This window comes from Hyaena hyaena, unplaced genomic scaffold (assembly GCF_003009895.1).
Source record: "Hyaena hyaena isolate Hyena2069 unplaced genomic scaffold, ASM300989v1 scaffold_84, whole genome shotgun sequence".
NCBI classification, from domain to species: Eukaryota; Metazoa; Chordata; class Mammalia; order Carnivora; family Hyaenidae; genus Hyaena; species Hyaena hyaena.
Genome location: NW_024080716.1, coordinates 1,093,804 through 1,119,290, shown reverse-complemented (window position 1 = coordinate 1,119,290; position 25,487 = coordinate 1,093,804). Strand labels below are relative to the sequence as shown.

The window sequence follows — 25,487 nt, the reverse complement described above, 5'->3', positions numbered from 1 at the left end:
ATAAAGTTAAAAAAAAAAATAGCACCTACTCCCAGGTGGGAACAGTAGTGACTCAATGATTTAGGGCAAGTGCTTAGCCCAGTGCCTGGCATTCGGAAAGCAATCAATTTGCGTCAGTTCTCCTTGTGAACAGTAACAGCACGGACACCTGCATCACCAGCCGTAACCTCTTAGTGCCCCTGTCTGTCACCACCACAGCGGGTTGGGGGGAGGGGTATCCCAGGCCTTCCCTCAAGGCATCCTCTTCCCACCTGGTGAGCAGGGCTATAAGCAGGCCGGTCACCATCACGGAGCAGGAGACAGGCTGTGTGCAGGGTCCTGGGATCCTCGCTGGCAACCCAGAGCAGCCTAGGGAACTGCCTGGCCTCCCTTCCACACGGGACAGTCTTGGGTCTCAGAGCACTTTCCTGTGCTATTAGGATCGACCGCCTAATGCCACTGGCACCTAAGTGCTTCCCTGAGTCACATCTCCAGCGTCTTCCCTGAGTTGGACAAAAGTGCCCCCAGGTTCACCAGAAACCAAACTGACTACAAAGAACTACATTCATGGCCATGTAACATCTGGCGGGCTGTTAAGAGAGGGTGGTGCCTCCTAAGTCTCTCTTTAAAGCTGTACCAAAGAAGGCAAGGAAGTGTGTGTGTTTGCGTGTGTCTGTGTGTCTATGAGTGTATGTCTTTGTGTCTCTGTGTGCACTGTGCATATGTCTGTGTGCATGTCTAAGAGTATGTGTCTGTGTGTGTGTGTCTCTGAGTGTGTGTCTATGTGTATGTGTAACTGTGTGCATGCCTCTGTGTGTGTCGGTATGTATGTGCATCTATGTATATGCCTATGAGTGTGTGTGTGTGTGTGTGTGTGTGTACATGTGTCTGTGTGTAACATCCATTCAGAGTCAGGCTCACCTTTCAGTGCAAACTGCACTGCAGAATCTGACAGCTAAGCGAGAGAGCACTGCTCAGCCTCTTTCGAGGCCCGTGCGTAATCTCCACCTCTTGGGATAAACTGAGGTAAGGGTCTGTTACCTGGTTCTGCATTTTGGACAAGCTCCCACCCCCTTTCAAGAAATCAGGAAAGAAACAGATCTAGCCAGCCAAGCAGATCAGAAGGCGGCAGCCCACGTTCAGATAACACTCACATGACCGAAAGCAGAGTAAGTGGATAGCAGAAAAGGGGTGGGGGAGGAAAAATTTTACAAACAACAAAATCAGGCCTCTGAGGCCCTGTAACATGATAGAAAGAGGTCTGACCTGGAGCAATCAGGTGCTAGTTCTCAGTCTCACCCATCAGATCAGTAAGCGTGGGCAACTCTGGCATCCAGAGTCCCTATTTCCTCATCTGTGAAATGGGCATGTTCTTCTCGGCCTCTGCCTGCAGGAGCAGCTCAAGTGTAGTGGAAGGAAGAATGATCGATTGATCAAGAGCCAGAAGACCGGGATTCTAATCCCACCTAATCAGCCATGTACCCGCAGGGCGAGTTAGCTTTGCCCCTGGGCCTCCCCTCCCCCGCATCCTGCTGCAAAAGGAGGCAGGCCGGCCAAATCGTCTCTCAGACTCCTTCCAACGCACACAATGTCCTGCACACCGGGTATTTACTCCAGACCGTGGATGCCCTGCAAATGCTGCATATATGGGCAACATTTCATGCTCCGAAGGCCAACCGTAACTCTGCTTTTCAAACTAAGACTACCCATCCCTCCCCAAGTGTCCACGACCATCCTTCTGGCTTGTTGCTCTAACCCTAGCAGACAGACAGACGACCATGGCACTCCCAGATTACCTTCCTACCCAACTCTGGCTAGGCCTCAGGTGGGAGGAAATAGCTCTCATTTTTTTCACACACAAATAGAATCTTCCCTCAGGCCGAGTCCGCTTCCCAATCCCACTGAAAGCAGAGCTCCCCTGGGAAAGGCGCTGTCCACACCCCCAACCAAAGTGGCCAGCGCTCCCAGCGATACGTCCCGGTCACTCTGCAAGCCCCAGGTCTGTGAGCAGAAATGCCATTCGCTCTGTCAATAATGTGTACTCACGTGAGTCGGGCCCCACAGACAGCTGGCCCTCCGCCGGCCGGCACTCCTTGTCACACGCACTGAGCCCCACTGCAAGGAGGTGGCCCCAAGGCCCAAGGGGAACAGCACTGAGACCTTCTCTCCTCAGCTTCCAGAACAAGGGGCAAAGGAATGGAGGCGACGGCAGGGGGAGGGGCGGACAGGGGCGACTTTGTTTCTGGAAACAAGAATTCAAATCCTGCTTCTTCTAAACCCTGAGTCACCTCCTTCTCTTCCAGTAGATCAGTGTGGTGGGTAAACATTTCCATATATGGAGAAGCAGGCTAGAGGATGTCAGAAAACTCACCCTTCTCTCCTCTGGCACTTGAAGAACATGCCCCCAGTTATGACAGAATTCCTTACTCGGAGTAGATGATTAACCCCAAAAGAAGGAGAGCCTCAATCTGCTCCATAGGCTGCCTGTTACAGGAAAAAGCCTCCCCAGTCCAAACAAGGAAGTGACTGGCTTGAAAGGCTTTACGTTCACCTGAGGAATGGGACATCTAGGAGGCAATGACATTTATGGAGTCAATCTATTCATTCAGAGGAGGATGGTATCTGGGAGAGATGTACCCAAAGGGGTCACCAAGAATCCAATCCACAGGGCACCTGATGTAAGATGAGCCCTAAAGTCATCCCCACCCTTGACCCAAATTCCCAGACTCCCTTGGGATAAGAATCCTCCTGGGAACTTAGTTTTGTGTGGTTTCTTCCTAGGACAGACATCAGGCATGAAAACCCAGAATAAAACCAGACTTTCAAAAGAAACATCGTTGAGGGGAAAGGAGGGCTGAGTGTCCAGTTTATTTGCACGATTACTTCCGATCAGAAGGTCCTGAGAAGTGTGCTGATAACTACATTGGACCAGTAAAGTCGGTCAGGAACAACTCTGGTCTAAAAATGACTGCAGAGAGAATGAGCAGAAGGGAAAGGAGAGAGAGATGGGGTGCCGGGGAAAATGGCGGTGCAGGGGAAGGGGGGTCCGCTCAGGGAAGGGAATCTACACACCGGCTTCCCAGCGGTTCTATTTCTTACAGGGGTCCCCTTCTACTGTTGGCTGCAAAGGCTTTCCGTACGCCACATGAGATTCTCAGAATCTCCAGCCACCTCCTGTTCTGGCACCAGGAGGCTGCTAGCTCTCATCCCCGGGCAATCTTCAAGAAATACACGGTGCTACTTAGGGAGCCCAGGAACCCAAGCCTTAAGCTCAGGTCCTCTTTAAGATTCTGGAAAAATCAGTTCTCTTGTGGTTTATATCCTTTCATCTACAAAATGGGTAAGAATCACAAAACTGTCCAACTATGTGCTCTAAAAGCAGCTTCTACTTGGGCTATCCAAATAGTGATGACACACTTACTCGGATTACCTATTTTATATGTTTGCAGGCATGCCATAAATACCTGAAAAGCAGCAAGCATTTCTTACTTACTGTGTGTTTAATAAATGAACACAAATATAAGTGATTGTCAAATGAGGAAGGGAAACAGGCTCAGAGAACCTTCCGGCACATGCCAGAACCAGAACTCGGCACAGAACTCCGGCCACTGCGGTGCTCCCCAGATGTCCCACAGGTAGTGTGAAGAGGATAAAGGGATGATCCTCCTTTGTAACTGAGAAGACCAGACACGGAGCCCTGTGGCTTGTGGTTCTGTGGAAAGACAGTCATGTTGTCAGGGGGCAGAGAGTCCATTCCAATATTGCAACAGGAACATGCCAGCAGAGGGAAAAGACATTCCATGGAAAATAGCTGCCCACAGATGGCCTGGGAACTCTGGAAACCAGGGAGTAAGCAGACTACAGACATAGGTACAAAGAGTCTGTGTCTACCCTCCATTTTGCAAAGTAGCACTTGGAGATCAGTTTCCATATCCACAAAAGGGCCCTTCATTCCTTAATGTATGCGTGCTTCTCTTCCTCTTGACCATTGAGAGCCACCAGCTCTGGGATCTTGAGAGGAGAGAAGACCACTAAACCCGATGTCCCACCTGATTATACCTCACACCACCCCCCATGGTGTCCAGGACGTCTCCAGTGAAGTGATGACCATGATCTTTTACAGCTGCAAATTCCATCCTTTCAACAGAAAGTTCTTCTTTATACGGAAACAAAATCCAACTCCTGGCTTTCCTGTTCCTCATTCTGCCTCTTCGAACCACACCAACAACCTGTCTATTCCACTGGCTTGGAATTTTTGTAGGTGAATCTGGATATAGAAACGAAGCTACCCAAGATCGCAACCCTCTATCACTCTGGCCATTTCCTGACCATATCACCCTGCTAGCTCCTAACGCATCTGCTGCCACCCTGAAATCCACCCTTTTCAGGTTTTTCCAGGAAACGATACTGCTAAGCCCATTCTGCACATGGGCCGCTGGCCTTGGGGACTCACAAGACGTGTGCCCTATGAAATCCCAGTCCCTGAGAAACACGAGGAGAGGCACTTTCGAGACCATTCCTTCGGCCACCTCTACCCCATCACCCACGCCGCATTCCTACCCTTTGTGGATAGAGCTCAGGGATGCAGATCCCATTCCCAGCTCCGCATTCCCACTCTCCTGCCCTGTCAGACCCAGAACTGTCTCCAGGATACAAGGCTGTTCCAAGGAACATTAAAAGTGAGCTCTGCGGGGAAAGAGGGCCGTGCCAACTCAAACGCTCTCAGAATAATAACCAAGCAGCCTACAGGCAGGACGGCGGCACCGGCTTGCTGATCACAGGGCTGGGAGCTCGTGATCCCCGACTATCTACCCCAGCACCATCCTGGACTTCACTGTCTTTGCAAAACGGGGGGAAAAATGTTCCTTTGAGCCACAGTTCTGATTGTACGGCTTGGAGTCAGGACACAGGCAGCAATGATGCCTCACATTAGTGGCATCCCTTACCAGTTGATAAATGCTTTCGCAGTCTCATTTAATCCCTACTGGCCACGCCGCTGGGAGTATTCTACCCCATTTCGTGATGGGAAAACTGAGGCTCAGAGAGATGAAGTATATTCCCAAGGTCACAGCAACAGTAAGTAATAAAAGGAATGCTGGCTTAGAAGTTGGACGACCAACAGTTCCAACTCTGCTACGTTCTAACTGTATGACCTCTGGCCAACTTTAACTTTTCTAAGCCTCAGTTTCTACACCTGAAAATTAAAGATTAAACTAGCCCTTCTGCCTCCTCCCAGAGCGGTTAGGAGGATCAAATGAGATAATGAGAGTTAAAACCCTCAGGAAAACGGGAAGGCGTTCCAAAAGCGTAAGGGATTATTGTGTGATTACTTGTAAATGACTGTGCATTCCATTACAAATACAAAAAAGCAGTGAGGTCATCCTCAAGACAAAGAAACATTAAGAGTCCAGAATGAAAGGGAAATGATTTGATGCTCTACAGGTTTCTGTCTGTATTCTTCTCGCTGGTAGTGGAACCTTAGCATCAACTGTCAGATTTGCAGCCGCCAAGTCTCACGTGTCTGCAGGACTTTCGAGACAACCGTCCTTTTTCAGTGACAAGCGAATGGCACCCCAAAAACAGAGAGGGATTATTGGAAGACCTCCCGGGAGTCTCAGTTCCGGAAACACGACCTACGATGTTCTCCTTGGAGAAGTTGTTAGAAACACAGGCTCCAGTTTCTCTGCAATAAACCCACGGGGAAATAAACGTACAGGAACAAGCTATTTACCAGAGAGCACTGAGGAAGCTCCCAAGCATGAATGAATCAAGGACACAGGATATTTCAAGCTGCAGATACCAAAATGATAGAAATCGGCAAGCCGTTAAACATCCGAACCATCTCACGGAGGCTCAACCTGGAATGCACGCACCCCAGGCAACAGAGAGGTGCACCTGCATACCTGCGCTTCTGCCGCATATGGCCCGGGGGCGAGGGGGTGGGGGTGGAGGAGACCCAGGAAGCTTGGAGAGCACAGTCCCTGGTCTGGCTTCCTTCAGGCCTCTCCTGACACGCTAGTCACCAGGATTCTCTTCAGTTTCTGTAACGATCCTGTCATTTATGGAGAGGGCCAGGTCTTCCCCAGAAATCCATTATTTCCTGGTTTGCACTGTATCATCTCCTTCCTTGTGCTGCACGTTGGAGAAAGGCATTAAGTAAACTTATCACAAAGGTGTGTGCATACCTATTACAGTGTGTGCCTGAATCCCCAGGGATGATGCAGCAAAGGGTTATGAGATGCAATGTGGGATGAGGGGTGGCCTACTCTATAAGTTCACACTTCAGTAGGGTGTCCTCAATGGGAGGGACAGACTTCCAGGCTAGGTGTGAAAAGAGGGTGAGACTGAGACAGTGACAAAGGACATTCCAGACCAAAGGAAGGATTGGAGACCAAGCAATGAAGAGCTATGCACAGTAACCAGCAATGTGTAGGCCACTAGCAGGAGAGGCGGGCAGATAGGCAGAGACAAAAAGAGGTAACTCAGCAAGGTAAACCAAAACCAAATAATTATCGTAGCCTAAAGTGATCAGGTTGGAGTCTATTTCTGAATGCAGACTGTTTTGATGAGAAGCAAAGCTCTGATCAAAACATCGATCAGGTTTTTAAAAACGGTCTCTTTGGGGGCACCTGGGTGGCTCAGCCGGTTAAGCATCTGACTCATGGTTTCAGCTCAGGTCATGATCTCAGTTTCATGAGTTTGGGCCCCGTGTCTGGATCTGTGCTGACACTGAGGAACTTGCTTGGGATTCTCTCTTCTCCACTCATTCTGCCTCTGTCTCTCTCAAATAAATAAATACACTTAAAAATTTAAAAAATAAAAATAAAATGGTCTCCTTGACTCCTCACTGGCAAATAATAATAATCACGAAAACAACTATAATATAATGAGTGTTTACTCTGCACTGAGCATTGTACTAAGCAGGCTACATATATTACACCATTTGATCCTATCAACTGTTCTGTGAGCCAGGTAGTCTCACCCATTATACGGATGAGAAAATGAAGGCTTAAAGAAAAAGGAAATTAGGCAGGTCCCAAAGATAGTAAGTGCAAGAGGCCAGGATTCACTAATTCCCAGTACAAACTCAACGCCTTGCAATTCGAGAATGCACTCTTCAATTTCTAACGTTCTTTCCTATTGTCCAGGCTCTCCCTATCCCATTTCTAGGGGACGAAATCATCCTCACATAATTATCAGAGAACAGTCACATCGATAACAAACAAAACGCTCTGCAAAAACAGCTGACAATGTCCCTTATTCACTTCTGTCTCCCTGGAAGGTCCTTGGAGTCAGGAATCTTCCCTGTGTTCTCAGCACTGTGCCCTCAAAGAACACTCCATACTTCAGTTAGACAATGTCTTTGAAGGCTGGGCCAGGGAAGTCACATAATCCTGGCTGTCACTTCCACTCTATTCTTCACAGAAATGGAACTAATCTCACGGAGGTTCCCAAGGTCTGAGGAGGAGACACGGCCAAGTTGAAGGACACAGGTCAAAGATTGTGTGCACGGGGCAGCCTGAAGCTTACGCATCTCCTCAGGGCCTGCGCGACCGTGAACCTGAAGCCAGGTGCCCAGAGGCCTCGGGAGAGATAGACAGAACGCTACCTTGAAAAAAGGGGGGAAACCTCAGAACCCCTCATAGTGTGGCCTGTGCTAAGCCACTCTGTCTCTCAGCTTTGGTGAACGGAAGCGCTGGGCTAGCACAGCGGCTTTTCAAACTTCTTTTTCCCAGCAGCAGGCATTTTTCCTTTAAACAAAATGCTTTGCAGATGCTGACTTGCACAGTAGGTAATAACAGAGCCGGTGAGGCTGGGCTCCAGAGCCCCCCTGACCCCTGTTCTTCCCCCGTCTTTGTGACACACCCACCAAGCACCCCAACTCCAGCCCCACTCCTGGAGTCCGGAAGTACCGTGTGACACAGGAAAGCACGGCTTGACCACCGGCAGCCTCCTGAGCTCTTCGGAGCACCTTCCAGCTCCAACATGAGCTCTACGTCCTTAATTAGGCAGCTCTGTATTTTTACCAGTGAGACAGGTAATATACAGGGTAGCAGGAAAGAAAGAGTTCTCACATCAGAAAACCTGGGTGATAGCGGCGCCTAGGTGGCTCAGCCAGTTAAGCATCAACCTTGGCTCAGGTCATGATCTCATGGTTTGTGGGTCTGAGCCCCGCGTCAGGCTCTGAGCTGTCAGCACAGTCTGGAGTCTGCTTTGGACTCTGTGTCTCCCTCTCTCGCTCTGCTCCTCCCCTGCTCACGTTCTCTCTCTCTCAAAAATTAATTAATTAAATAAAATAAACATTAACAAAAAAGTTTTTTAAAAAAAGGAAACTTGGATTAAAATCTATTTAAGACATTTGTTCTCAGCAAGCAACTTATTCATCTCTCACTAAGCCTCAGTTTTCTCATCTGTAAAATGGGAAACAATAGCATTGTCTACCTAGTAAGACTTTTATTAGAACTAACTAATGTGCATAAGTTGCTTGCTAGAATGTTACAATAAATACTGTGCTGTGATTGTCCCATCTATAAATTTATCTAAGTTCACAGATGGAAAAGAGGGAGTGCTGTGTCCAGAGCAAAGAAGATACTCCAGAAGTGACCAGGGCTCAATGCCCTCACGGACATTTTCAAACTGAACAAACAATATGACAGTGATAAAGTGCCCGAGGGAGGAAAACACTTGTGTTCCAAATTCCCCACAGCTCATCTTTGAAAATTCTTACAGCTTGTCTCAGCAAACTCTGAAACCCACGGCCATTCTAGGCTTCCAAGAAAGGCAACCCAGACAGTCGAGGGGGGGGTGGCGGGGAGAAAACAAGCTTGGGAAAAACGCTGACCCAGGTCACTGGCACAGGACAAAGTGTTAGAATTGGCATCCCGGCTCCTGGCTTCCACACTGACCACTGAAGTGGCATGAGAAATCCCATCTGTACTCTGAGCCTCAATTTCCTTATCTGTAAAATGGGGATGAGGCCATCCCCTTTTCTACTTGCCCTTAATATAGAGCCAAGGAGTTAATGAGTATGAAATGCTGTCAACATTCTCAGCTGTGTACCTCTATAAAACCATACCATTTTTATTATAACTTCAAGTAAAAACGTGAACCACTGCACAAAATAACTTCAATGTGTCCACAACTTGGGAATCATCCCATCCCATGCTCCAAAGGCCTGATTCCTGGTCTGTGGCCTGAGTTTTTCTGGGCTCCCTGCACATCCTGAAGCTGCTACCAGCCTAACCCCGACGTCATCCTGGCATTCCCGGCTGACGCCAATCAGTAATCTGAGTTTCACAAAAAATAGCATCCAACTGCCCTGAGGCCATCATTCGCGATCTCCAGGATGGGCCCCAACCCATCTTTCCAGCCACATCTTCCGTTACATTGCTACATGAGGCCCTGGCTCCCATCAAAATGGACCCTCAACTCCTTCCAACCCCAAGATTTGGCCATGCCCCCCCCCCCCCCCCCCCCCCCCCAGTTCTGTGTCTCCATATCAGAGTGCAAAATCTCTTTACTGGGCGATAGGGAAGTGGATCACTTGGGAGTATGCTGTGACTGGAGTGTGGTCAACAGAATCTTCACTGCCCCATTCTTTGCCCCTACAGCGGGTCCCACCGATTTCTAGTGCATAAACACCCTTACCATAAGAAGAAACACTACCATATTTCTTTGTAGTCAATAAATCTTTTCAAGGGCCCCATCTTTTTTTTAATTTTTTAACTTGTATTTATTTTTGATAGAGAGAGAGACAGAGCACGAGTGGGGAAAGGGCAAAGAGAGAGGGAGACACAGAATCTGAAGCAGCTCCAGGCTCTGAGCTGTCAGCAGAGCCTGACGCAGGGCTCGAACCCACAAACCTTGAGATCATGACCTGAGACAAAATCGGACGCTTAACCAACAGAGTCACCCCTCACGTGCCCTATCTTTTTAAATGCTTACTGTCAAGATATGACCATGACACCCATTATACAAATAAGGAAGCTGAGGGTCCAAAATATAGTAAGTGGCTGAGCCTGTAGCCAAGTGCGTACCCTTGGGTCCTGAGCCTGTGTCACTATACTCTCCCTCCAGCAACAGAGTGTAATCAAACAAAACCTTTCTATAAAGGTGCTGAGCTATCCTGTGGCTAGCTCGCTGGGTGACCCTGGGCAAATACTCTCCCTCTTTGGACCATAAAATGAGGGCCCCAGGGCCATCCCACACATCTATAGCCCGTTTCTCTCCTCTAAAGGGTTTCAGAAATGAAACCTTGGAGGGGCACCATCAAGGTAACGTTTCACAGAAGTGTTTTGGTCAGTTCCGTCCCAAGCTTTCCTTCCCAACCCCCAAAGCTCATCCTGAAAGAAGGAAGGACTGATCCGAATGTCAGAAGGCCCCCAGAACTCTCCACGGTGGCACCGGGAACAGCACATGGCAGCATCACCACACAGACCAGCACATGGCTTCCCACGAGCAGCTGCGGTCATGGTCACTGCACAGGAAGCTTGTCAGCAAACGGCTGGCATGATGGGAGATTTTGAATAAGTTTGAAATGCAAGAGCATGAACGTGGAAGGCAGTTGAAGGATCCCTCTCTCCTTCAAGACGCTTAAGACGTCAGCTGCCCTCTGCAGCGTAGGCAGTACCCCTGCTGCCTGAGCACAACCCTCATGTGATGTGGAGACAGGATGTGTGCACCAGGCTGCCGTGTACTCTCCCCAAGTCCACGTGCTGACTGCGTGGCTCTCCCGGGACCACAGGAGCCTACGTGTGGCCCAACCCCTGTGAACGACTTGCCTGGGGCATTCATGCACTCGAGTCCCTCACCCATATCTATTTGAGACCCGGTGGTAAGAGGAGGCGAGGCTTTTGCTTGAGTACTTTGCACGAATATCGTCAGTGGCTTCCCGAGAACAAGGGAGTAAGTCCAAGTGCCTCACCTAGTATCTCAAGTTTCTCAGTAACTCGACTCACCCTTCGAGTCTCACCCCGAACTCCCTCCCACTGCCACGCAGCACACATCCGTTGCTTTATTCAGACTGAACTCTTAGCTTGCACTGTTCCCTTTGTTTGACCTCCTACCCTCCCCAGCCCAAGATCAAATACAGATAGTCTATACATCTTTCAAGGCCTACTGGTCATCCACGGTGCTTCACGTATTACAGGTCATCTAGCATCTCAGGCCCTGACTGCAGAATGACAATAGTGGTCTGGCCTCCAGCTCCAAGACAACAAAAACAACACTCCACCACATTTGTAACTGTCCCCAGCTGAGAACCACCTAACCGCCATCACCCCATGTGAAACCTCCCTTACCTCCCAGTCCATTGGGAACCATCTCTCTTCTCTGAATTAGCTCAGCCTGCTGTCGAGTATGTCAATCATGAGCTTCCTGTAGTCTTATCATAGACCTGACTTAGCCATTCTCTTCCTGGCAAGGGCTCTCAATGGAAGACTCCATGACTTCTCTGCCCACAGTGCCAAATCTAGCGTAGCGTCAGGCTCCTAGTAAGTGTCTAATAAACGCTGGTGAACAAACTGTATAAACAAAACAACTGCCCAGGGCATGACTCCCAAGGGGAGATACAGGAAAATTACAAATCAATCACAGTTGTCAAAACTAAGGAAAACCCACCACGATGAGCACTGAGTAATGTACTGAATTGCTGAATCACTATATTGTGCACTCTTCACTATTGTAACACTGTACATTACCGATGCTGAAATTTAAAAAAAAAAAAAAAAAAAAACTAAGGAGAACACAGTACAGAAACCGAAATTGGGCAAATGGCCTGCAGTTTGGGAGTAAGAAGTGTGTTAATGTTGTGTATTTCATGTAAATAAGCAAATATTAAGTAGAACATTAGACCGAATTATATTGCGGCATGATAACTGACAGTCCATGCTAAGTGTTTGGGGATGGATGATGACGGGATACTAATCGTGGGCACTTGTGAAGATGTGTGTAGGCGGCAGATATATTCCCTCAATGGGCCCATCAGAACGCCTCTCTGCCTCTAAAGCACCTTCCCGCACTGCAGGAGCAGACTGCTAAAAACTACATTTCCCACACTCCCTGGAAGCTAGTGAATTCACATCCAGCAAGAAGATATACTTGTGTGAGACCCAGAAGGTGGAAGTGAAGCTAAAACTTCCTGCCTCTATTTCTACTGGCAAGCACCTTCTGCAGCGCTAAGAGCCAAAACACGGCCCTGTGCGGCAACCCAGCATCTTACCGCCAGCTGGGAGGACACTGAGAAAAGTCCAAAGGCCCAGCAGCGGCTTCCTAATCCCCTCTCCTCCATCCCTGGATTGTGGTTATGGAATAAATCCTGGAATAAACTCAATAGTTGCTGATGCAGCCTCCTGTTTCCACTGTTCCAGCCTTTCTAACAATTAGCATCTGTTCCCTCGAGTTAATCCCTTTCCACTTAAATGACGCAGAACTTCTTCCCTTCCCTTTAAGCCCGAAGATGCGGGGGGGGGGGGGGGGGGGGGGGCGGCAGACAGCAGACCAATTAGCTGATGATCCATGCCTCTACTTCTTGATCTGCTCACGTTAAGACCTATGTCTGTCCGGCCCTAATATCTTCCCTATTGCCTCTGTGAAGGGAGGAAATGTATCTCACTCCACCGCAAGGAGCCTAACAGACAGAAGGAACATAAATAGCAAGTCATAAGCTAATCAGAACCACACAAGGTCTAGCTCATATAAAACTAAGCATGTTTACAGCATAATTGCTGACTCCCTTCTGAGAATTCTTGGCTTGACCTCTTTGTTTTCCACAATTGCCACTGACTATGTCGGTGCCTCAGAGGCATGCCGGCTGCAGACCTACAGCCCATCTGCTGTGTGCAGCCCCACAGAGTAGGCCTCCAGAAATGTCTGTTCCCGTCCTTGTCTCCTCATTTCTAAAACAGAGGCGACAATCATACCTTCCTCATAGGCCGGCTTAGAGGACTCGATGACTCACGAGGAATAAAGCAGCCAGAACAGCAACCGACACACAGTGACCGCTTGCTAAGTACCGCCCGGTGTGGGGAACCCAAGAGCAATCTTAGGACATAGGTGTAAGTCCTACTTTGCAAATGCGGAAACTGAGACTCAGAGACATTATGTAACTTGCCCAAGGTCGGGCAGCTAGTAAGCAAGGGGTGGAGGCAGGATCCAAGTGCAGCTCCGTGGCCTTCCACCAAATCTGAAGCTCCCTGCGCCTCTCCAGCCTGCTGGCCGGTATGCACACCTCATGGAAAAACGTATTCATCTAGAGGAGGAAAGTCAGCCCACACATAACAGGGCTGTACCTTGCGAGCTCTCCGGGCATCACAGAATGATAAGGCCAATGTCATAAGCCCTGCCCTTCAGCACAGTCAGCAACTGTGGGTAAAATTAGCTCAGCTCTGCTCCGGTGCCGCCTAGAGCCCCAAGGCAAAATGCACCCCGGGCGCAGCACGGCCTCACCTGACCCTCCCGGGAAGGGTCCCTCATGCGCCTCATTAGGGCCTGAGATGACTCATTTTGCTCTTTCCTGTCTCTGGCTGCTGAGGTCACCTCTCTACTATCCAGAAAGACAGCTCCAAAGGAGAAGCAAAGAAGAAAATACAAGCAACCGTTCTGTTTTCCCTTCCCCAGGGCAGTTCACGAGCAAGGATGGGGTGCCTGTCGGCCACGCCAACCATGTGCTGGGGAAGGAGGCTGTGCTGAGTTATATAACCACGTTCAGGACCAAAGGCACACTCTAGCCCAGATAGACTCCTGAGACTGCCCTCCTTATTTTACCCCAGTGATGACACTGTGGATCGGGAGAGGGGCCTATTCTGTATTCTTGTGTCCTGTAGAACACAGCACCTAGATGATGGCCACCAAGATCTCTTCTGTACCCTCCCAACCCAATGCCACCAAACTTGAAGGCAGAGCTCAAAGCCACCTCTCCTGGGCCTTCCCTGCTCCCATGCCTACCTAGCTAGAATTTCCACCACACCGTCTATAACAACTCATCTCTATCCTTTATTATTTGGCATTCATTCATTCATTCAACAACTATCTCTTGCACCCTACTATGGACGTGAGGCTACAGAAATAAAACAAATGAGCCCTGCTCTCGAGGAAATGCAACCCACTTCAATAAATGGCTAAAAATGAGGGAAGTGGAGTTCTCAAGGGTCAGAGGTGTATTCCAAGCAGAGGCGATATCAGAGCAAAATCTGGAAAGGCACATGGAGCTACTGTGATAATCTGGGGAAAGGAGCGATGTCCTCACCAGGAACAGTACGTGTTAAAGTCATGGAAGCTACAGAGAATCCCATGGATATTCCTGGAATGCAGGATCTGTCTCAGAGGCTCACAAGATGGTCATGGAAAGAGGCAGGGGCCATATTACAAAAAGTCTTCTAGCTTATGCAAAGGATTGTGGATTTTACCCAGAATGAAGAAACCATCCAAGGATTTTAAAAACAGAGATATGGCATGAATGGATTTGCATTTTTGGAAAGTCGCTAGGGAAGAAGGACAGAGAATGGGATGGAAGAAGGTGAGAACAATTAAATCACTAGAGGCAAAAGATGCTTAGGATCAGAACTGAGGCAAGACAGCAAAGGTGGAGGAAGGGCGGGTAGGGGTGTACCACGGTGGACTCAGGAAGATCAGAGGATGACAAGGCAGAAAGGTGAGGGGAAGGGAGCGGGCACCCAGAGTGAGCCCCAGTTTCCAAGGTTGGGTGATTGCGTAGATAGATGGTGACGTCATTCGCCAGGGTGACAGTGCTGAGACAGGTCGAGTCAGAGGTAACTAACATTTCAACTGGGGTATCCAAAAGGCCCTGACATATATGGGTCTGAAGCTCAGGAGTTCTAAACTGAATGTAACCCCTGGGACTCATGAGCACAAAAACAATGAACATGGCAGAAGACAAAGCAGCAATAGTAACATTTATGAGACGTAAGGAGGACAAGAGTCACCAAAGCAACCGTGAGGAGAGGCCAGAGAGGCAGGGGAAGAATAAAGGAAGCAAGAGTGGTCAACAGTAACAATACCCCAGAGGCCGGATCAGAGCAGTGGTAAAAAGAAATGAATTTGGCCCCCACAGACCTGGGTGAGAGCTTCTATCAGACTGAAATGGGCTAAGAAGCCCAAAGAAGGCAAGGCAAGGCAGAGAAGGAAGCAAGGGAAATGGCATGTCATCAGAGAAGGACACGTGGGTGTGTATCTCACTTCCTCTACTAGGCAACCAGCTTCCAGAACGGTCCTGCCCAGCAGAAATACAATGCAAGCCATAAATGTAACCGGTCATTCGCTAGCCCATGTCATCTTTTTAAAAAGCAAGAGAAACTAATTTTAAGGATGCGTTTCATTTAACCCATGTAACCAAAATATTACTTCATAAGTAGCAAACAAAATTTATTAATGAGGGATTTTACGTTTTCTTTTCTATAAAGCCTTTGAAACCAGATGAATATTTCACACTTACAGCCTATCTCAATTTGAACTGACCGCCCTTTATATCCTCGACAGCCGCATGTCACTCTGATTTAACTTTGATGAATCAAGGCTCAGCATAAAAGCTGGCACACTGGACATTTGCTGTAAAATAAAAATGATGAAATGAATAGGTAGGTGATGGATGAAAGGATGAATGCATGGATAGATGGATGGATGGATGGACTGTCCTCCACTGAGAGTACTTTAAATTTCCAGTCTTGAGTCATGTTGGACTACAGCCTCAGTATAGCTTAATATTAATATAAACAGCATCATTTCCATTCCTTCTAAACTACTACTCCTTCAAAAATCACAAACAGTGTCAGTCTCTCTCATTTTCTTAGAACAAAAGAATTCTGTCAAACACTAATCAGAAGACCTACCGCTTAGGGGGCACCTGGGTGGCTCAGTCGGCTGAGAGTCTAACTCTTGATTTCAGTTTTGGTCATGATCCCAGGGTCTTGGGATTGAGCCCTGCATTGGGCTCCACACTGAATATGGAGCCTGTTTGGGATTCTCTCTTTCCCTCTGCTGCTTCCCCCATTCCTTTTCTCTCTCTTGCTCTCTCTCTCTCAAAAATTAAAAAAAAAAAATTAATTTAAAAAAAAAGACCTACCACTCACATCTATCTATCTCAAGCAGGCCACTTTAGCTCTCTGAGCCTCCATTTCCCCCACCATAAGACTATAACCTCAAGTCTGCATATCTCGTACACTCACTGTACAACTCAAACTAGTGAAGACACTAAAATATTATTCAGAAGTAAGGTGTCCCCCAGAAATCTCCCTGTATTATAAATATATCCCACACCGGCTTGTAACATTACATTCATAAACAAGAAAAACCCCACATGGCTACATTAATATCACCATTTTAATTTGCAACATCGCTGTCCTATCCCTTCTACCTTCAAAAACCACAGGAGGTGTGGTCACTCTGATGTTCCTAGACACACACAACTACGCTTTCCGAGAGTGATCACACAAGTCTTGCAAAGGCTGGTCAGGGTGTGACCGAGCCTGGGAGATGGTGTGGTTGAAGCCGTAATCCCCCATCTACAGAGGGCGCATGTCTGTTGTACAGAACTCGACATGAAGTGGAGTACCATAGTGAAGTCGAATCTTCTCCACCCCACCCAACCCCCAAGAGCTACATAGTAACAACCACCTGGCTTCATTCTGCTTTCTGAATCTGAAACACAGATGTGCTGTAGGGATTACAAAAGGTAAGAAGCTGCAATGAGGTGAAATGAGGACTTCTTTAGAGACACAGCTGCCACGTTAGAGGGGAAAAAAAAAAGGAAGATGATCAATATGCTTCTCTTGTTGATCAGGGTCACCATCCCCAGACCTGATTTAAAAAAAAAAAAAAAAAAAAAAACCCTCCTTCAGGGACACCGGGGGTAAAGCACTGACTTCGGCTCAGGTCGTGATCTCAGGGTTCAAGAGTTCAAGCCGCGTGTGGTCAAGCTCTTTGCTAACAGCTTCTGCGTCAGCCCCAGATTCTGTGTCCCTCTCTCTGCCCCTCCTCTGCTCGTTCTCTGTCTCTGTCTCTCTCTCTCTCTCTCAAAAATAAACATTAAAACACACATACACACACACACACACACACGCACGCACACACCTCCTCCAAAACTTTGTACCTAATTGACCAAGAAGGAGGGCCACTCACAGACCCCTAAGATGAAGGCGTTCATCTGAAAAATGAGCACCATAATTTTGCAGGAAAGAAACAATAAGAACAAGAAAGATGTGTGGAGGCCCTGAGACGGGGGAGGGGGCTCGAGGGCCAGAGATCATGGGGACACAGTATATGAGGGGCAAAGGAGAGCCTTAAATCCTGTTAGTCAAAATCCCAATCTTTTGCTGTTTCTCTTTATGTGACCCCCCCTTTTTAAAATATTTATTTGTTTATTATTATCTGGGAGGGGTGTCGCAGAGAGAGAAGAAGTGAGAGAATCCCAAACAGGTTCCCTCGGTCAGAACACAGCCCAATGTGGGGCTTGAACTCAGGAAAACGTGAGATCATGACAAGCTGAAACCAAGAGTCAGACACTCAACCGACTGAGCCACCCAGGCGTTCCAAACCCCATTTTGAAAGCCAAATCAAAAAATTACCCACTGACTGACCCAGCTAGACGAAACTATTGATATACAGGTTGCAAATCACACCAAGGAAAAATTTAAAAAACAGTTAAACTCTTGTTGCAAACGTCATTTAATCCAAACTCTGACCTACTAGCAAAAGATAAATTATTGTTCCACTTAGTATGTCTCAGCCACACATTCTCCGTGGCCAGTAAAACTCTAGTGGCAAAGCAACCATCACAACTAGTTTCCACCAGACCATGCACAAAACCCTTCTGTGTCACCCTTCTGTGCCCGACCATGCACAGATTTGTGCCCTCAACTGTCATGTATAAAAAAAAAAAAAAAAAAAAACAGAAAACACTAACATATGAAATACCTCACGTGGCAGCAAAAGGCAGGAACCAGTTTATACAATTTTGCTGTTGCTGTTTGACAAACCCTTATAGGGTAGAACACTTGTCCTCTGTCAGGCAATTTTCTAAGCGCTTTACAAATATTAATTCATTTACCTTCCCAACAATCCCTGGGAAGGAGTTACCATTACCATTATTCCCATTTTACAGATGATGAAACTGAGGTACTGTTAACACAGAACGAGACAATGGCAGAGCTGACAAGTGAATCTAAGCAATCTGGCTCAAGATCAATGTTCTTGACCATCATGCTACGCCACCTCTCAGTTGATTTTGTTAGTCTTCCCTGTTTTTATTGTTGGGGGAGGGGTGCCAGAACCCAAAGAATACACTGTCATCAGCACCACTGACACACTCTCTCCCTACAGTTACAGGATAGGCCTCATCCTAACCAGGAACAATATTACCGATTGATTCTGGGGAAAGCCCTGTCACAAGACCAGAAACAGGCAGCATCCATGTGATCACCATATTATCTCTGTCACCATCAGGAAGTGGCCACACAGGAGTGAAAGTCAAGTGGAAGGCTCAGGGACAGCAGGAGATAGACTGCAGCACCCGTCTCCCCCCTCAGTGGTCTTGCCGAGGGGGCCAGAAGGCACCTGAACCGAGGCTTCCTCTTCCCCGAGCTCTGCCAATGCCTGGGGCAAGGACTCTGGTCCTCATTTTGCAGATGAAAATAGCAATGGCTCCATTTCTTGTCACACTTTTCACTTCCATGCAAGAAAAGCACCAGTTTCTCACAGATGTCACTGCAAATCCACAGGACACAGAGGCTACATGGTGTAAGAGTGGAGGGTTCAGGCTTTGCAATCAGACAAATTCGAGTTCAAAGCCTGTGCACGCCACTGTGTGACACTGTGCAAGTCCCATACTGGCTCTGATTTAACCTGTAAGAGGAAGGAATGTGAGAACCCCTATCTCAGGGGCCGCTGGCAGATCCGGGGCCGTGCCGGCAAGCTGCCTAACACCTAGCACATGGCGGCTAGTATTCGAAATAAAAACGAAGATAAAATATGCCTGCTCCTTCCTCATCCAAATCTTTGCCCTTCCCCTGTGAAGGATCAAATGGACATGCTGCCCCTCCCCCTTCCTCCCTGCTCAATGGTACCACTGTGCTTGCTCACAGTCACCTGCGCACAAAATCCTTTAGGCCCGGATCCCTCAGCCAGTCAAGTTCTTTGTTGTTTCACACACCAGTGCTCTTGCTCACGTTCTCCCTTTATCCTAGAAAGTTCTTTACCGTACTCCTAGTCATCTCACAAAACCCAGCTCCACGTCACTGACTCCATGAAGCCTTTCCAGTCGTTCTCTCCTGTGTGCTTTGTGTGCACATCAGTTACACTGAACACCCTATACAAGGCTGCCAGTTCCCAGTACACAGAGATATGGTCACACGCGTTGCTAAAATGTTTGAGTATTTCCTTGCCTCTTGTTAAAAAGCTTGTTTCAAGGCCCCTAGCGTCCGCATACAACCCCAACTTTCCCCATCCCTCCCTTAAGATCCCAGAACCTCTCTACGATCTGGAAACAAAATGCTTCCCCTTGGAAGAGCTGGTGCCCCTTCAGTCCAAGGTGTTAGATACATTTAAATATCATTATCTACAGGGGCGTCTGGGCGGCTCAGTCAGTTAAACATCTGACTTCGGCTCAGGTCATGATCTCGTGGTTTGTGGGTTTGAGCCCCACATCAGGCTCTGTGCTGACAGCTCAGAGCCTGGAACCTGCTTCAGATTCTGTCTCTGTATCTCTCTGACCCTCCCCTGCTCACGCTCCATCTCGGTCTCTCTCAAAAATAAATACACATTAAAAAATAATAACAATAAATAAATTGATATCACCATCTACATGGATAACTAACCTACTAAAATAAATGCTGACCTGCATATTTGTGGACCAGGACAGATATTAATTACTGGGTAGGATGCTCTTTAAGGGCTAGAAGCACATGACTCCTCAGCAACCAGAACACTGGGCACACAACAAGCTTAGAGCAAACACCAAATGGAGTCAGTGTCTCTCCCTCCTCAGCCACGGCCGGCACATGGTAAGCCTTCATCGATACGTCCCTGCTGTCTACCTGACCGACTGCCCTACTGTGTGCAAATCTGGACCCAATCTGTCTTCTGCCTCCCCCAGACACGCAGTCCCCCTCGCTGCCCTCGGCTGTTGTGTTCCAGGCCCTCCTTCTCTCCTCCAGTGGCCCAATCTCGTGGCCGCTGCTCTGGCACATGCTTCCAGAGGTCCCGATGCCGACAAACCCAACCCAGACGCGCCCAAGACTGGCCTAGGGGTCCTCATTCTTGGACTAAGGGAGTGACCAAAAGAAAGATGTTCCCTCAAGGCACACATAAGATCTCCATTTAAAAGTTAACCAAATCTGGGGCGCCTGAGTGGCTCAGTCAGTTACGCGTCTGACGTCGGCTCAGGTCATGATCTCACGGTTTGTGGGTTCGAGCCCCGCGTCGGGCTCTGTGCTGACAGCTCAAAGCCTGGAGCCTGTTTTGAATTCTATGTCTCCCTCTCTCTCTGCCCTTCCCCCACCCATGCCTTGTTTCTTTCTGTCTCTCAAAAATAAACAGACATTAAATACATATACATACATACATATATATAAGTTAACCAAAACTGTTAAAAACATTCCTTGTATTTTTATAACCTACTGACCTTTTAAAAATGGTTGCTCGTTACATCAGATCACTTTCTCTTCCCTCATCGTCCAGTGCGGTAGGAAGAACAGAGTCTCCTATCCTTGATAATAATGACGCGGAGGTGACTTCTCCAAGAAATACAGTTGGTTCAGACCATGACAGGGGCTGAAGCCTAACCTCAAGCATCTTACTTCAGAGCTGTTTGGTTTCCCAGGCCAGCCGGGCTCAGTGATGCACAATCGTATTGTGCTAGGATGTGTCGGGACTAGATGTAAACATACCACGGGGAGCTCTGTCCCCCACTGTCCCCTAATACTGCTTTGCTCTCCTGTGTAGCACCTTTCACTTTCCAAAAGCAGGGTGTGTTTACTTGTTTGCTGTCCGTCACACTTCCCAGACTGCAGGTGGGACGAGGCTTCGGACTGTGCCTGTCCCCTTCACTGGGACACACTTGGACCATGCAAAGAACAGGGAATTTGGAAGCAGACCCAACAGTGACTCCCCGAACCATCAGTCACCAGCAGCCTGACCATGGACAAATAACTCAATCTCTCCAAGCCTCGACCTTTTCATTCTTAACATCCAAATAATGACACCTATTGCCTGTGTGTTTGGAAGTAGTTTAAAAAAAGAATATTGGCCAGGGCTCCATACACAATAAGCATTCAATGGATGCCTGCTTCTCCCTTTCTGTAGCCGTCATCAGCAGTGCCTCCTTTCACCCCCTACCTACCCTCTTATAGCTCCTTCTATCAATCACTGCAACGTTAGGGCCACAAACTGCCCTTCTCCACCGCAAGGTGTCAGCTCCCCCCATAGACCCTTTCCAAGGCAGTTGTCAACAAGGGGGACAGAGGCAGAGCTCACAGTTGAAGCCAACCACATTTTCATATCTGCCAAGCTCTGACCTACTTCCCAGCCGAACTAAAGCAGGTGATGCTAGTAATGATTCAGCAAGAGCTTTCTTATTTTCTTCAAGTCATCTTGGACATGGGACATAACCCAGAATCATAAACTCATGGTGCTCAGAGCTGCAGGGTCTACAAAGCCAAGCCCACCAAGTCCAACTCTGTTACTTTATACATATAGACTCTCTATTCTAGAGAATGGAAGTATCTACGCCAAAAGGGAAAGCCCCAAATTCCCCCAAAGTTTAGAAACAAGAGCATGGCTCCAATTCCAATTCTATCCTAACAAAGGGCCCTGGCTTGTCTAGCACATTTTCTCATCTCAGAAATGATCCCTTATGTCTGAGACCTTACATTCTTCCTGATTCCATTCTGGACAAATGTATCCTCTCCCTTATTAAATAGTCTGCATCTTTCTCTACGATGAGAGAATTACTCTAATTTCCAAGCCCCATGAAGTCCAGTTATTTACACACCTGGAAATAAAATTGCAAATATTTTCAAACATAAGAAAAACCAATAGACTAGAAGCGAGGAGGTATGAAGACAAGACTTGGTTCTGCCACTAATTACTTCTATGACCTTCGGTGAGCCCTTCTCCCCTCTGGATCCCCCTTTTCCTCATATTAAAATGGGACTACTGGACCAGGTCCTCTCCAGGCTGTGATATTCTGAATCTATGCGTCTCATGTCACCTTTAATTCACTGTTATCGTCCACTATCCAAAACAATGAGACTGTGACTCATTAATCTCAGAACTGAATGCAACCGAGAAGGTATTCTTTAACACGCAATTAGTGCTCGTCAATGAACTGAAAAGATTTGCAAAGCCAGGTTCCACTCTTACATAATTATGTCACGAAGACATTGTAAATACCATAAAGCAAATATTGCCAGACTGAGGAAGTTGTAGAATAATGCAAACCTATGGGGTGACAATAAAACAGTAAGGCAGTCTCTTCAATATATCACAATCTAGGCTTCTTATGACTGTGGATTCTTCACAATGGTCCCTTGATTCTAATATCCCTGCCATTGTTCAAGTCCCTTCTTTAGAAACTATGTGTAGAAGCAGATGTACAGCTTGCAGAATATTCTCAATGGGAATACCTCTTTGATTTTTGAGAATAATTCGGATTTTTTCCAACAGTCTTTGAAAGACAATTCCAGTGAATAAAGGAGGGGATCCAGTTGGAGGTAGCCGTGCTGGATAATACTTGGCCAAAAGAAAAAGTACATAAAGCTAGTGGGTGATAACAGCATCATGGGCATAGGTCACACAGCCCCAGGTGAGCCCAGAGGGTGGTGCTCAGTGGATTTCCAGGCAGTACCAGCTTTGCTGTAAGACACATAAGATCTTCCTAAGCTCCCAGGAAAACTCAACATGTTGATTCAGAGGCGGTATTGCTCTCTGCTTCCTACTGCTCCTTTTGCCCCCCAAAGAAGTATCTTAATAAGAAATGTTCAGTGATCCCTACTAGAATCCAACACAAGCATAGTCATGGAACTATGTCCTTAAAGATGATGCCACAGATTTCCCAGTTGTCTTTCCCCATGAAGCACTCCTAAAAGAAATTAATGAAAAAGGACTAATGCATTCCAATGTTCATAGCAGTGTCATTTATAAGAGCAGAAATTGGTAACGATCCATATCCAAAAATATGTAAGTGGCTACATTTAAAAATAGTACATCTAATCAACGGACTATGAGTGGCCATTTAAAAATATGAGAATTAGAAAGTAATCTAGAAATGTTAATGAACATGCAATGGGGGAAAAAAAGAGCAAACTAAACTGCCTAGTAAGAATACATATAAGAAAATACTGGTGGGGCACCTGGGTGGCTCAGTCAGTTAAGCGTCTGACTCTTAATTTTGGTTCAGGTCATGATCTCAGGGTCGTGAGATGGAGCTTCCTGTTGGGCTCCATACCGGGCACAGAACTTGCTTAAGATTCTCCCTCTCTCCCTCTTTCTATGCCCTTCCCTTGCCAAAGTGCTCTCTCTCTCTCTCTCTTTCTCTCAAAAAATAAATAATTAATTAATCTAAAGAAAATATTGGTGGGTAGTATTTTAATAATACATCTAGTTTTGAAAAATAATGATGATTAATAGCTAATAGCATGACTCAGGACTCCTCCAGGAGAGCCTGGAAATACTTGAAACTCCAATAAAGGCTGGAGATTTAAATAGAAGAAGGCAATGAGAAACTCTAGAACCAAACAAAAGACTGCATGAGAAATGATGACCAAATTTAGGAAGCCAGCCCAACATAAAAAAAAGTTAATGAACTTCAGAAACACAGAATAGACTCAAGCAGGCAAGAGAACACCTAGAAAGGCAGAAGATATGTGGGATATGGCAGAAAATACTTAATTTTCTTCTTCCAACCAAAACAATACAACCTCAGACTCCAAGAATATTAAAAAACAACAAGAAGAAAAGGCAAGAAGCTCATTGTACAAACAAAAAAAGAAAACCCTGGGATAATTTTAAAACAGCTAGAGGAGAATGAGAAGAACCTTATTAGATTCTGATGCTAAGGGAAAGTTCTGTCCCCTGTGAGTGGCTTGAAGGTGGTGACCTCAGAACCCTAGAAAAGGAAATGAAACCACAGCACATGACTTAGCCCTGTGTTGAGCAATATTTACCTAGAAATCATAATGTTAATGGTGTTGATTGTTTTCAGCTCTTGAAATCAACCCACAGACACAGCACAGAAGACAGAAGTTGCAAAACCATGTACGGTGCATTTTACATTATCAATTCTAAATGCAGGAGAGGCAAATGTCACATAAAACACAGGTGACACATTAGGAGTAGAAGTGCGACAGGAAAGGTATAGAGACTACCCTGCACCTTCATCGTACAAAATGTTGGGTGAAGAGGGGCACCCGGGTGGCTCAGTCGGTTAAGCTTCCAACTTCGGCTCAGGACATGATCTCACGGTTTTGGAGTTCGAGCCTTGGAGTTCGAGCCCTGCATCAGGCTCTGTGCTGACAACTCAGAGCCCGGGGCCTGCTTTGGATTCTGTGTCTCATTCCCTTTCTGCCCCTCCCCGACTTGTGCTCTGTCTCTCAAAAATTAATAAATGTAAAAATTATTTTTTAAATTTTTAATTAAAAAAATGGTGGGTGAAAAGACACAGTCAAAAGTTGCTATAGCAAGAAACGGAGATTTATGCACATTATATAAACTTAGAAAGGAAGATAACAGAGAGTAAATCAGTGATGTAATTAACAAAAACTGGGAAGGAGGATGAAAAGTACCAGTGGGTGTGAATGAGCTAGCCCTTGAATATCATACAAGTCAGCAAGCGTATATATAAAACTAATACATCAAAAACTAAAGATATAAGCACATTGCTTAAAGATAAGACAATAGCCATGAGAAGAATTAAAAACAAAAACAAAAAAAGAATTAAAAACAAAAACAAAATGGTTACAAGCGGGGAATGGGACCCAAAATAGGACATTGATAAATGCTTTTGTATCATTTCACTTCAGTTTCACTAGAAACGTTTACTTTAAATCTCTTAAAATTAAAAAAATAAAAAAGACTATTTCAAAGGAAAACAAAAGAGCTACAAATAGCGTGACCCAGAGGTCACAGCAGTCAAACGCGAGGCAGCTTTCTTGGGAAAGCCATGACGAAATGACACTCTGGTGGACCTCATGGAGTGTACAACGCCCTCTTTGAAAGCCACTCTGCCTCTCTTCCCCTCCTCCTCAAGATCTTTAACTCTCCCTTAACAGCCACCAAGAAAATTCTGAATCGTTAATGCCCCTCAACTCTCTTTGCTGGCTTCAACCTAACAAGCAGCCCCTAATGAAAACTTAAAGATATAAAGAGTCCCTGAGCGAATCCCAAAATCAACAGGCAGCTCAGGCCCGCGCGGTCCTGCGGCCTAGAAGCGCACCAGGGCCTGGAGGATGGAGCTATAATTAGCAGCTTCTGGGCAGACAACACGGGCTCCTGTTCCCTGG

At 46.9% G+C, this 25,487-nt stretch overlaps 1 protein-coding gene across 6 annotated transcripts in view; it reads right to left on the bottom strand.

Moving 5' to 3' along the window:
- The window catches only part of LOC120233110 (LIM domain containing preferred translocation partner in lipoma), a 673,125-nt gene that overhangs the window by 615,750 nt on the left and 31,888 nt on the right, over nucleotides 1-25,487 (bottom strand). Inside the window, exon 1 of one of the 6 annotated variants that reach the window (XM_039234222.1) lies at nucleotides 5,883-6,038. The exons of 4 other annotated variants lie outside the window; for them this stretch is intronic. The gene's annotated coding sequence lies outside the window, so the exon portion shown is untranslated. Of the gene's footprint in view, nucleotides 1-2,025; nucleotides 2,047-5,882; nucleotides 6,039-25,487 lie in introns of those variants that run through there. One more of the 6 variants, XM_039234224.1, reaches the window with a different exon arrangement.